We start from the raw sequence: 10,315 nt of genomic DNA on the forward strand, positions 1-10,315 counted from the left end.
ACATCTTGTCCTGCTTGATCTTAAAGCTAAGCCCTAATGCCACTAGTCAAGCTTATCAATTGCATTTCTATAATTCCTTATGCCAATCCCTATGTCATCATGTGTCGTCATGCCTAGAGGAATAAGGAATGATGGAGATCCTAATGGTGCAAATCCTGAATCAAAATATTTGTTCGTGACTCTATTCTTATCGGTTTCTCTTTCTTCAAAAGATTCGTTTGCAAGCATTCGGAGAATGATATCAACAATAGTTCAACTAATTTTCTTTCTTCACATTCCTCTAAGCATTGGGTTGGTGTCTATGATTGCCGCTTCCATGCACTTTCACCCAACAGTCGTGTTTATGCTCCCCAAATAAAACCAAACCATCATACTAGATAGAGATTAGAAAGAGAGATATAAAGGAAACAAACAAAATGAGAATATAGGTAAGATTTTAGATTCGATAAGAAAAGAAATCACAAGTTCTTTATTCTCTTCCATATGGCTAAGCATAAAGATCAAATCAAATTGATTTAAACACAAGTGTAGATAAAGAACACAAGAGAAAGGAAGGATGTGAGGAATAAGGCTATGCTCGCTAGCGCAAGTGTTGATAAGTCCATAAATTTCTTGAAAGAACCCATAACTTGATTTCCTACAAGGTAAAAAATTGAAATAATATGTTCATTAGCCTCAAGTATTAAGTTGCATGCGGTTTTTATAGTGCAAAAGCCATCATTCCATTAGAAGAAGAGACTAGAAGCTAAATATGAATAAATAAATAAAAAAAGATTAGTAAACTAAAGTCAAATCAAGAACCAGAGAAGAGTTGACTGGGCAACAACTCTCAAAGTCCCAGATTTTATGAGGCAGCTTAATAAAAATAAAGGTAAGTTCAGGTGGGCCTACCTAAAAACAATCGACCTAAATCACTTCATTATATGTATTTCAAACATCAAAGCGCTCAAAATTTTAGCTTGTATTGCGCTTGGATTAATCGAAAACAACATGATTTCTCCCTTATGCACTTGGATTTACGTCTTTCCTGCTTGACCATCAAGTTAAGCCCCAATGCCATCGGTCAAGCTTGTTAATTATGTTCCCTTATTTCCTTATGCCCAACCTTGTACCATCAGGAGTCCTCTTGCCTAAAGGAACAAAGAAGGATGGAGATCCTAATGGTGCAATCATTAGTCAAAATATTTGGGCGTTCCTTGATTCTCGGCATTCCCTCTTTCCTCTAAAATATTTATCTGCGATCATTTAAAGAATGATAGCAATACACAATCAACTAATTTCTTTTTTTGCATTCATTGAAGCTTTGATTTGTCCCTATAATTGCTGCTTCCATGCGCTTTTCACTCAACACTCGTGTTTAAGCTTCCCATATAAAACCAAACCAATCTACTAGATAGAGGTTAGAAAGAGAGACCCAAAAGAACCAAACAAAATGAGAATATAGGTAGGATTTCAGATCCGATAAGGAAAGAAATCAGAAGCTCTTTATTCTCTTCCATAAGGCTAAACGTACGGATCAAAATCGAATTGACTTAAATACAAGTATAGACAAAGAATACAAGAGAAAGAAAGGACGTGAGGGATAAGTCTACGCTCACTTAGCGCAAGTGTTGAGAAGTTATATGAACGTGGCTATCTTGTGCCAAACCCGTATTCAATGTTGATGTCTTTGCCAAGCATCGTTAATCTAATCAAGCAAAGAAACTATAAATCCTAATAAGACCCTTAAGTATCTTGTACTTAAGAACCTTAACTATAAAGAATTAAAGGTTGTTTAACATAAACAAAAGTTTAGATGAAACTAAGTTTGTAAGATACCAAGCCTTCACTTGATAAATTTACTAAGTTCATAAAAACAAAAGAAGAGAATTAACTCCAAAATAATTAATTTTCCAACAACTCCATTTAGATAGAAATTTATACTAGCTTATATAGGCCTTAAAGAAACCTAATCCTATAATGATAAGCAAATAACAATAAGACTAGTAATAGAACTCCTAAACTAAAAGAATAACTTAAAATAAAACTCCTAACAATTAAGAAACTTCTTTAAATGAATAAATACTTCTAACATTCGTCCAACCCTAATCCATATACTAAACATGACAATTAGGCTCAAGTAACATGTAATATGTGGCCTATTCTTGAGTATTGGACTCCGAATAGCTTGACATGATTATCTTGGGCTTATCTTGTTTTGATCATGCCTCCATATGTTGGATTGAGTTTATAAGAGTATCTTGAGGCCCGTTCTCTTAATTAAGCCCAATCTCACTTGGACTTTAAATCGGACTAGGACTCCTAGATGGATTAGGATTCCTAGTCGAAATAGGATTCATTTTATCGCTTGAACTCCTAATATCATCAGAACTCCTTGTTGGATTAGGATTCCTAGGGGAATTAGGACTCCTTGTTGAAGTAGGATTCCTTGAGCAAGTAGGATTTGTATCATTAGGTTTTCTTGTTGGAGTAGAGTTCCTTGTGCTATATGGGTTCTCATCAATAAGTCCATCAATTTCTTGAAAGAACATATAACTTGATTTCTTGCAAGGTAGAAAATTAAAATAATATGCTAATTAGCCTCAAGTATTTACTTGCGCGCAATTTTTATAGTGTGAAAGCCTTTATTCCATAAGAAGAAGAGACTAGAAGCTAAATATGAATATATAAATAAATAAATAAAGATTAATTAACTATAGTCAAATCAAGAACCAGAGAGGAGTTGACTGGGCAACAACTCTCAGAGTCCCAAATTTTATGAGCCAACTTAACAAAAATAAGGGTAAATTCAGGTGGGCCTACCTAAAGAACTCCGACCCAAATTACTCCATTAATGCATTTCAAACATTAAAGAGCTCAAATTTCGACTTGTATTATGATTGGATTAATCGAAAACAACCTGATTTCTCCTTTACGCACGTGGATTTACATCTATCCTGCTTGATCATCAAGCTAAGCCCCAATGCCACAGGTCAAGCTTGTTAATTGCATTCCCATAATTCCTTATGCCCAACCTTGTGTCATCGCGTGAGGAACAATGAAGGATGGAGATCCTAATGGTGCAAATCTCGAGTCAGAATATTTGGGCGTCCCTCGATTCTTGGCGTTCCTGCTTTCCTCTAAAATAATTCTCATCACCATTTGGAGAATGATATCAATACACAATCAACTAATTTTCTTTCTTCGCATTCACTGAAGCATTGGATCGGTGCCTATGATTGTCGCTTCCATGCACTTTTACATAACAACACTCGTGTTTGTGCTCCCCATATAAAACCAGACCAACATACTAGATAGAGATTAGAGAGAGACACAAAAGAAATAAACAAAATGAGAATATAGGTAGGACTTCAGATCCAATAAGGAAAGAAATTACAAGTTCTTTATTCTCTTCCATATAGCTAAGTCTAAGGATCAAATCAAATAAATTTAAACACAAGCATAGTGATATGCATTGTGTTACACATGTTTATATGCCTAATTACTTGCATTTTTTGTGCATGTTTATCTTGTTTTATGCCAGAATCACCTGTATTTTAGTTCCTTTCATGTTTTAGGTGATCATTGATGCACATTATTAGTGTTGAGGGCGATACATGCAGAAACGGACTGGAATTCATTAAAATTGGATAAAGGCTTGCACTTCAAGGTTGAGCACGGCCTAGACTCTAACCCTGCTGAACCATTAGCCTTTGGTCTTCAAACATGGCTTTTTAGCACAATTTCCAAGGCCACCACGGTCTCCAGCATGGCCCGTGGTGGCTCAGCACCGGTAAGGGCACGGTCAGGGAGCAAGGGGTTGATCTTGGACTCGAAAGTTGAGTACAGCCTGGACTCCGCCTATGCTGACCAGCATGGGCCTAACCACGACCATGCTGAAATAATTATATAGGCTATTTCGCTTTGTTTTGAGGAGTTCGACATTTCTAACCTTTGACGCTTGACTTTAAGAGACTATTTTCACGCATTGAAGGACGTATTTCAGTGGTTCAAGCATCACATTAAAGATTAAGAGTGGATTTTAAGGTATTCAAGAGGCAATTCGAGGTTCATTATTCTTCAACTTGGAATCAATTCAAATCAAAACAATTCTTTTTCCATTTTCCACTGGAATGGGGGTTTCTTGTTTTGCTCAAAACAACCCCGTAAAAGGGGTATATCTGCGAGCATAAAAAAAATAACCCCGTAAAATGTGTATATTTATGAATTTAAGAAAACAACCCCATAATAGTGCTAATAATTTAGTATGAGAAAATGACCCCGTAAAAGTGGTATATTTATAAATATAAGAAAATAACCCCGTAAAACATGTATATTTAAGAATTTGAGAAAACAACCCCGTAAAAGTAATGTAATTGCGAGTCTAAGAAAATAGCCTCGTAGAATGGGTAAATTATTTAATATGAGAAAACAGCCTCGTAGAAGGGGTAATTTTTTAATATGTGAAAACAACCCGGTAATACGGAGATATTTATGAATCTGGGGAAATAACCTCGTAATTGTGGTATATTTGTGAGTATGAGAAAACAACCCCTTAAATGGGTTAAATTTATTATATGAGAAAACAACCCCGTAAAAGGGGTATATTTATCAATATAAGAAAATAACCCTGTAAAACGTGTATATTTATGAATTTGAGAAAACAACACCATAATATTGCTAATAATTTATTATAAAAAAATGACCTCGTAAACGTGGTATATTTATAAATATAAGAAAATAACCCCGTAAAACCTGTATATTTATGAATATGAGAAAACAACCCCGTAAAAGTAGTGCAATTGCTAGTTTGAGAAAACAGCCTCGTAAAAGGGATTAATTTTTTAATTTGAGAAAACAACTCCACCAAAGGGGTGTATTTATAAATTTTAGAAAATAGCTCCGTAATACGTGGATATTTATCAACCGGAGAAAATAACCCCGGAATTTTGGTATATTTGTGAGTATAAGAAAACAACCCCTTACATGGGTTAACTTTATAATATGTGAAAACAACCCCGTAAAAGATGTATATTTGTCAATTTAAGAAAATAACCCTGTAAAAGTGGTATATTTATGAATCTAAGAAAATAATCTCGTAAAACGTGTATATTTATATATATGAGAAAATAAAACCGTAAAAGTAGTGTAATTGCAAGTCTGAGAACTTTGTCACGACCCCACCCGTGGGCCCGTGACCGGCACTAGGGAATGGGTAGGCGTAAGGCCACCGAAACCCGTAGTAAGCCTAACACTCACTGACTTAAACAAATCTCATCTCATTTAATATTATTAAAGCCACGAATTATCTTAATAGTTACATTTTACATAATTACTTCGGTCCGCCATAAAAATTAGGCGAGACTCGAAACTCATAAAATTACAACTGATACATCTACTATTACTACTGCGGAGAATCTAAGATTTACCAATTTACATACCAAATCAAATACATCACCCGATGATGAAGGAGTCGGGTTACTGAATAAGAGTCGCGGGAAGACTAACAGTCACGCATCTGAAAAAAATAAATTGAGACTGTCAGTCTCGAGAGTGAGTTAAAATCAAATAATCTAGAGACTATTGCTTTCTTCACAGAAAATATTAATCATTCGAATCAATATATCAACCATGCACGTAAATACAACCCATATTATAATCATACCATAATAAATAAATAAATAAAAATGTATTTTTACTTTTACGGGACGAGTGGCTCAGTAGAACCCTAATTCAAATTCTAGTAGCCATTTTGGCTCTCTTAATCCAATAAGACTGGCGCCCAGAGAGCAATGCTCGACCAGGGACCTTACCTCCAGTCTGGTCACTTAAGTATCCAAGTATGCCGGTACCCAGAGAGCAATGCTCGACAAGGTACCTTTACTCCGGCATCTCATTCCAATAGGACTGGGGCCCAGAGAGCGAAGCTCGACCAGGGTCCTTAACTCTAGTCCGGTCACTTAATATTCACTATCTACCTAAGCCTTTCAGCTCTCTTATTCCAATAAGACTGGCGCCCAGAAAGCAATGCTCGACAAGGGACCTTACCTCCGGCAATTTACTCAAATCAGCCTAGAGAGCCATGCTCGACTAGGGCAAAACTCATAATAATCTTATTACCACAATTTACTCAAATCAGCCCAAAGAGCCATGCTCGAGCAGGGCGAACCCATAAAAATCTTATTACATGTCCATGATCATTACCGGTGCGCACGCGGTCCTGATGTAACCCATCAGGCGGCATGTTCTACAAGCCACATTTCCCAAATCGCAATCACCACATTTAATAAATATTATTGTCTAAAGAAGTCATTCAACCATATCAAAATAACGATTAACAATTTAGAGTAAGACATCATGCAACTCATGTGGAAAACTAATAATATTTGGTATTATTATAACATTACTATAATAATACTTATATTATCTTCAATAATTAATAATCCAGTGAAATTATTTACGTTGCGATACTAATAACCATATTAAGCATAAACTTCCAAAATAGCATATTAAATTCAGACTTAGCAATAGTGCAATGATTAAGTGACTTTAACTCACAGAATTGGGGGACCTCCTAGCTCTGCTCCGGTGCCTCGGTTGGAGCGAGCCGAACAAACGGACAATCTAGTCACGGAAAACAATTTATCAAAACGCTGAAACAATCGATCATTAATCCTAGGTCTAGACTCCTAGGACTGACTGTCTAAGAATCTCGACTCGGGGGAATTCTACCGAAAATCCCGCAGAACCTCCCCTACAACACGGACATTACCCCCCATAAAAACGGGTCCAGGACCTGTCAGAAAAACACTACAAATATCCAATAATCCAGACAACGGGAGTCGGGTCCCCAAACTTCACTATTTCCCGACTCCACCACACAGCACAAAATACGAGGCAGGCAAACTGACAGACAATTATTTTTTGACTCACAAATATTAAATACTCAACACAAAATAATAAGAACAATTATAAATCAAACGATTTCCAAGATCAACGGCCAGAGAAAATTACCGAGACGTTCGATCGCTCGGTCGACTCACCTCCTGCCGCCGGAGTCCGATCGATGATCCGAACACACTATTGGACTCACAACGACGCGCTGATGATGATCCCCGCTTCTGATTTTCCGATCTGACACTCGATCGTACTGAGAGATTTGGGGACGATCTCGGCCGTCGATTCACAAATGAAGCTTGATCGCCACGAAACCGGTGCTAATGCGAAGCTTGAGCTGATGAGAGTCGGGATATGTCCTCTGATCGTCCATAGCTCCACTGGAGCTCGTCGGAAAAATCCAAAAACCTTAGCTGCCTCCATTTTCTCTCTCCACCGCGAACCTCCGTTTCCGGCCACCATTGTCGACATCGCCATCGCCAAAACAAAGCTAAGGCCGAGAGGAGTCGATCGGCACCAAGATCAGCGGCCACCGACGCCAGAAGTGCTCGCACGGCCGCAAGGAAGCTTCGGCCATCTTCCTCCTCATGCTTCTGTCAGCCTGCTGGCCCCGGCCTTGCAGCACCGTCGGCCGACGCTCAGCCAACAGGCCAGACTCCTTCCTTCAGCTCCTCTCTCTCCCCCGACATCTCTCTCTCTTTTTCTTCTTCTTCCCCGATTCCATTCCTTCTTTCTTTCTTTCAATATCGACATTAAGCCCCCAAACTTTTCCTTATCACAATTTGGTCCCTCAACTTTCTTAATTACTTACAATTTCATCCACCAGAACTCCAATTTAACCCCTAAACTTTTCTTTAGCCTTTCAATTAAACCCTTAACTAATTAATCTGGACCAAATCCGAATTATTGAAAATATATAATTATATAAATACCCCTGACCGACATATTTATTTGCGAAAATACCAAACTCACAAATTTCCATTAAAACCCCATAAAAATAAAATTATACTTTCAATCCTTATTCCAAAATAAATTTCCAATTTAGTCCTAACACAAAATTAATTTAAATAATAAATTTTCAACTTAAAATTTAATACCACTAATCAATTAAAATACTAATTTTCTCAAAATTCTTTTATAAAAACATCATTTACAATTTCTTCCAAAATTTTCCAATATATATAATTTTATTTATACATATACATATACACATACATTGGGGAAAAATAACCAAAAATATATTCTACTCTTCAAATAATTTACTTAATTAATTCTTAAAATTTCAACTAATTGGGTATAGAAAAATAATTCATTTAATTGACTAATATTAAAATTTCCATTAAATCATTTGAAATTAAACCAAATAAAAATTAAATTAAATTAATTAAATAAATAAATACTCATTATTAAATATATAAGAATTCCGGGTATTACATTCTCCCCCCCTTAACAAAAATTTATCCTCGAATTTTTAAAAGAAAGGGGCTACACTCTAAGCCTGAAACTAAAGAAAATAGGAATCTCTCATCTCCAACTCGGCTTCTCGGGAACTTTCCTCGGTAGAAATAAACTCAACCACAAGACTCATTGACAAAACCCTTTAGCAAAACTAGCGATCCTGATTTACGGCTCTTTGGAAACCAAATCTTTACTTACATCCACACACTGAGGATCCAACACGAGCAAAAGATCAAAAATGCACTTCCTCAACTCAGACCTACGAACCACTAGATTTGACCTCAGAGAACATTATTTAGCGGCAAGTCCAACTTGCACGCCAGCTCACCAAACTGCCGACAAAACCAAAGGTTCCACACAAGAAGGGCCAACTCTGATCCTGCCAAGAATCCACTAGCCAACTTCCTTCCTAAATGACATGCCCCTTGCACGTACAGAAAAATCCTTAACATCCACGTCACATCATCCTCGACATAACATCCATCTGATCGCATCAACCGACACAACCCAAGCCATCTTGACATAAGATTCCTCTTGACTAAAATCCAAAAGCCTCCTTTATTATCTAACATGGGGCCTACTACGCCACAGATTCATTTTCACAGCAACTCAGCTCGTCATCCAGAGAATTCTCAAGCTAACACCATTCACTCGAAAAATTTACTTATTTATTTACTTTATAATCATCACTGATAAAGCTTTATCATCTTGGAAAAACACTTTTGTAAAATCATAAAATCTCTAGCCATTTTTTTTTATATAAAATTCTACAATATCGTGCACCAGGGAGATGATGCCCCTATCACCAAGGGTTGCAATGCACGATGTATGATGCATGCCCTAAAATGAATTTATGCATGCCTAACAGTGAAATGCCATAATGCACTCTCTTACGGGACTGGGCGCAATATTATATTTTAAAAACACTTGTTCTACTTAGAAAAATAAATAGTGTTCGCTTAGGTTTCCTCTGGATTCCGAACATCCGAAAACACTTCCACCACCTTTCTTAAGCATCTTACAACCACAAAACTCAACCATAAAAGCTGACATATGCTCGACTTTCCACGCACTAACTTCGGCGGTACTCAATAAGGCGATGCCTGAAGTGATGACGAGGCAGTCCATGACACAACTGCAACCTCGCTCTGCACTAAAACTGATTGTAATGCCCACCGTCAAAACAACAATTGAAGCATCCAAGGGCCCGCCTGCACTAATCACTTGAAGAAACAGCACAAGTCTATCGCGCTTCAGATCTTCCTATCTCTACAATGCTCATTTCAATATAGCATCTAGGACAAGCTCACAAGAAAGGAAATGACAAACTCTCTAACAGTGAAAGCTGAGACACTGGAGTCAATGAAAACAACAACACAGACTTGATCCTAACTCCGCAGTACTAAGAAAAATCTCAACTTAGGTTGAAGGAAATCTAAACCTAAGCTCTGATACCAACTTTGTCACGACCCCACCCGTGGGCCCGTGACCAGCACTAGGGAATGGGTAGGCGTAAGGCCACCAAAACCCATAGTGAGCCTGAAACTCACTGACTTAAACAAATCTCATCTCATTTAATATTATTAAAGCCACGAATTATCTTAATAGTTATATTTTACATAATTACTTCGGTCTGCCATAAAAATTAGGCGAGACACGAAACTCATAAATTTACAACTGATACATCTACTATTACTACTGCGGAGAATCTAAGATTTACCAATTTACATACCAAATCAAATACATCACCCGATGATGAAGGAGTCGTGCTACTGAATAAGAGTAGCGGGAAGACTAACAGTCACGCATCTGAAAAAAATAAATTGAGACTATCAGTCTCGAGAGTGAGTTAAAATCAAATAATCTAAAGACTATTGCTTTCTTCACAGAAAATATTAATCATTCGAATCAATATATCAACCATGCACGTAAATACAACCCATATTATAATCATACCATAATAAATAAATAAATGAATAAA

This window comes from Ricinus communis, chromosome 3 (assembly GCF_019578655.1).
Source record: "Ricinus communis isolate WT05 ecotype wild-type chromosome 3, ASM1957865v1, whole genome shotgun sequence".
NCBI lineage: Eukaryota > Viridiplantae > Streptophyta > Magnoliopsida > Malpighiales > Euphorbiaceae > Ricinus > Ricinus communis.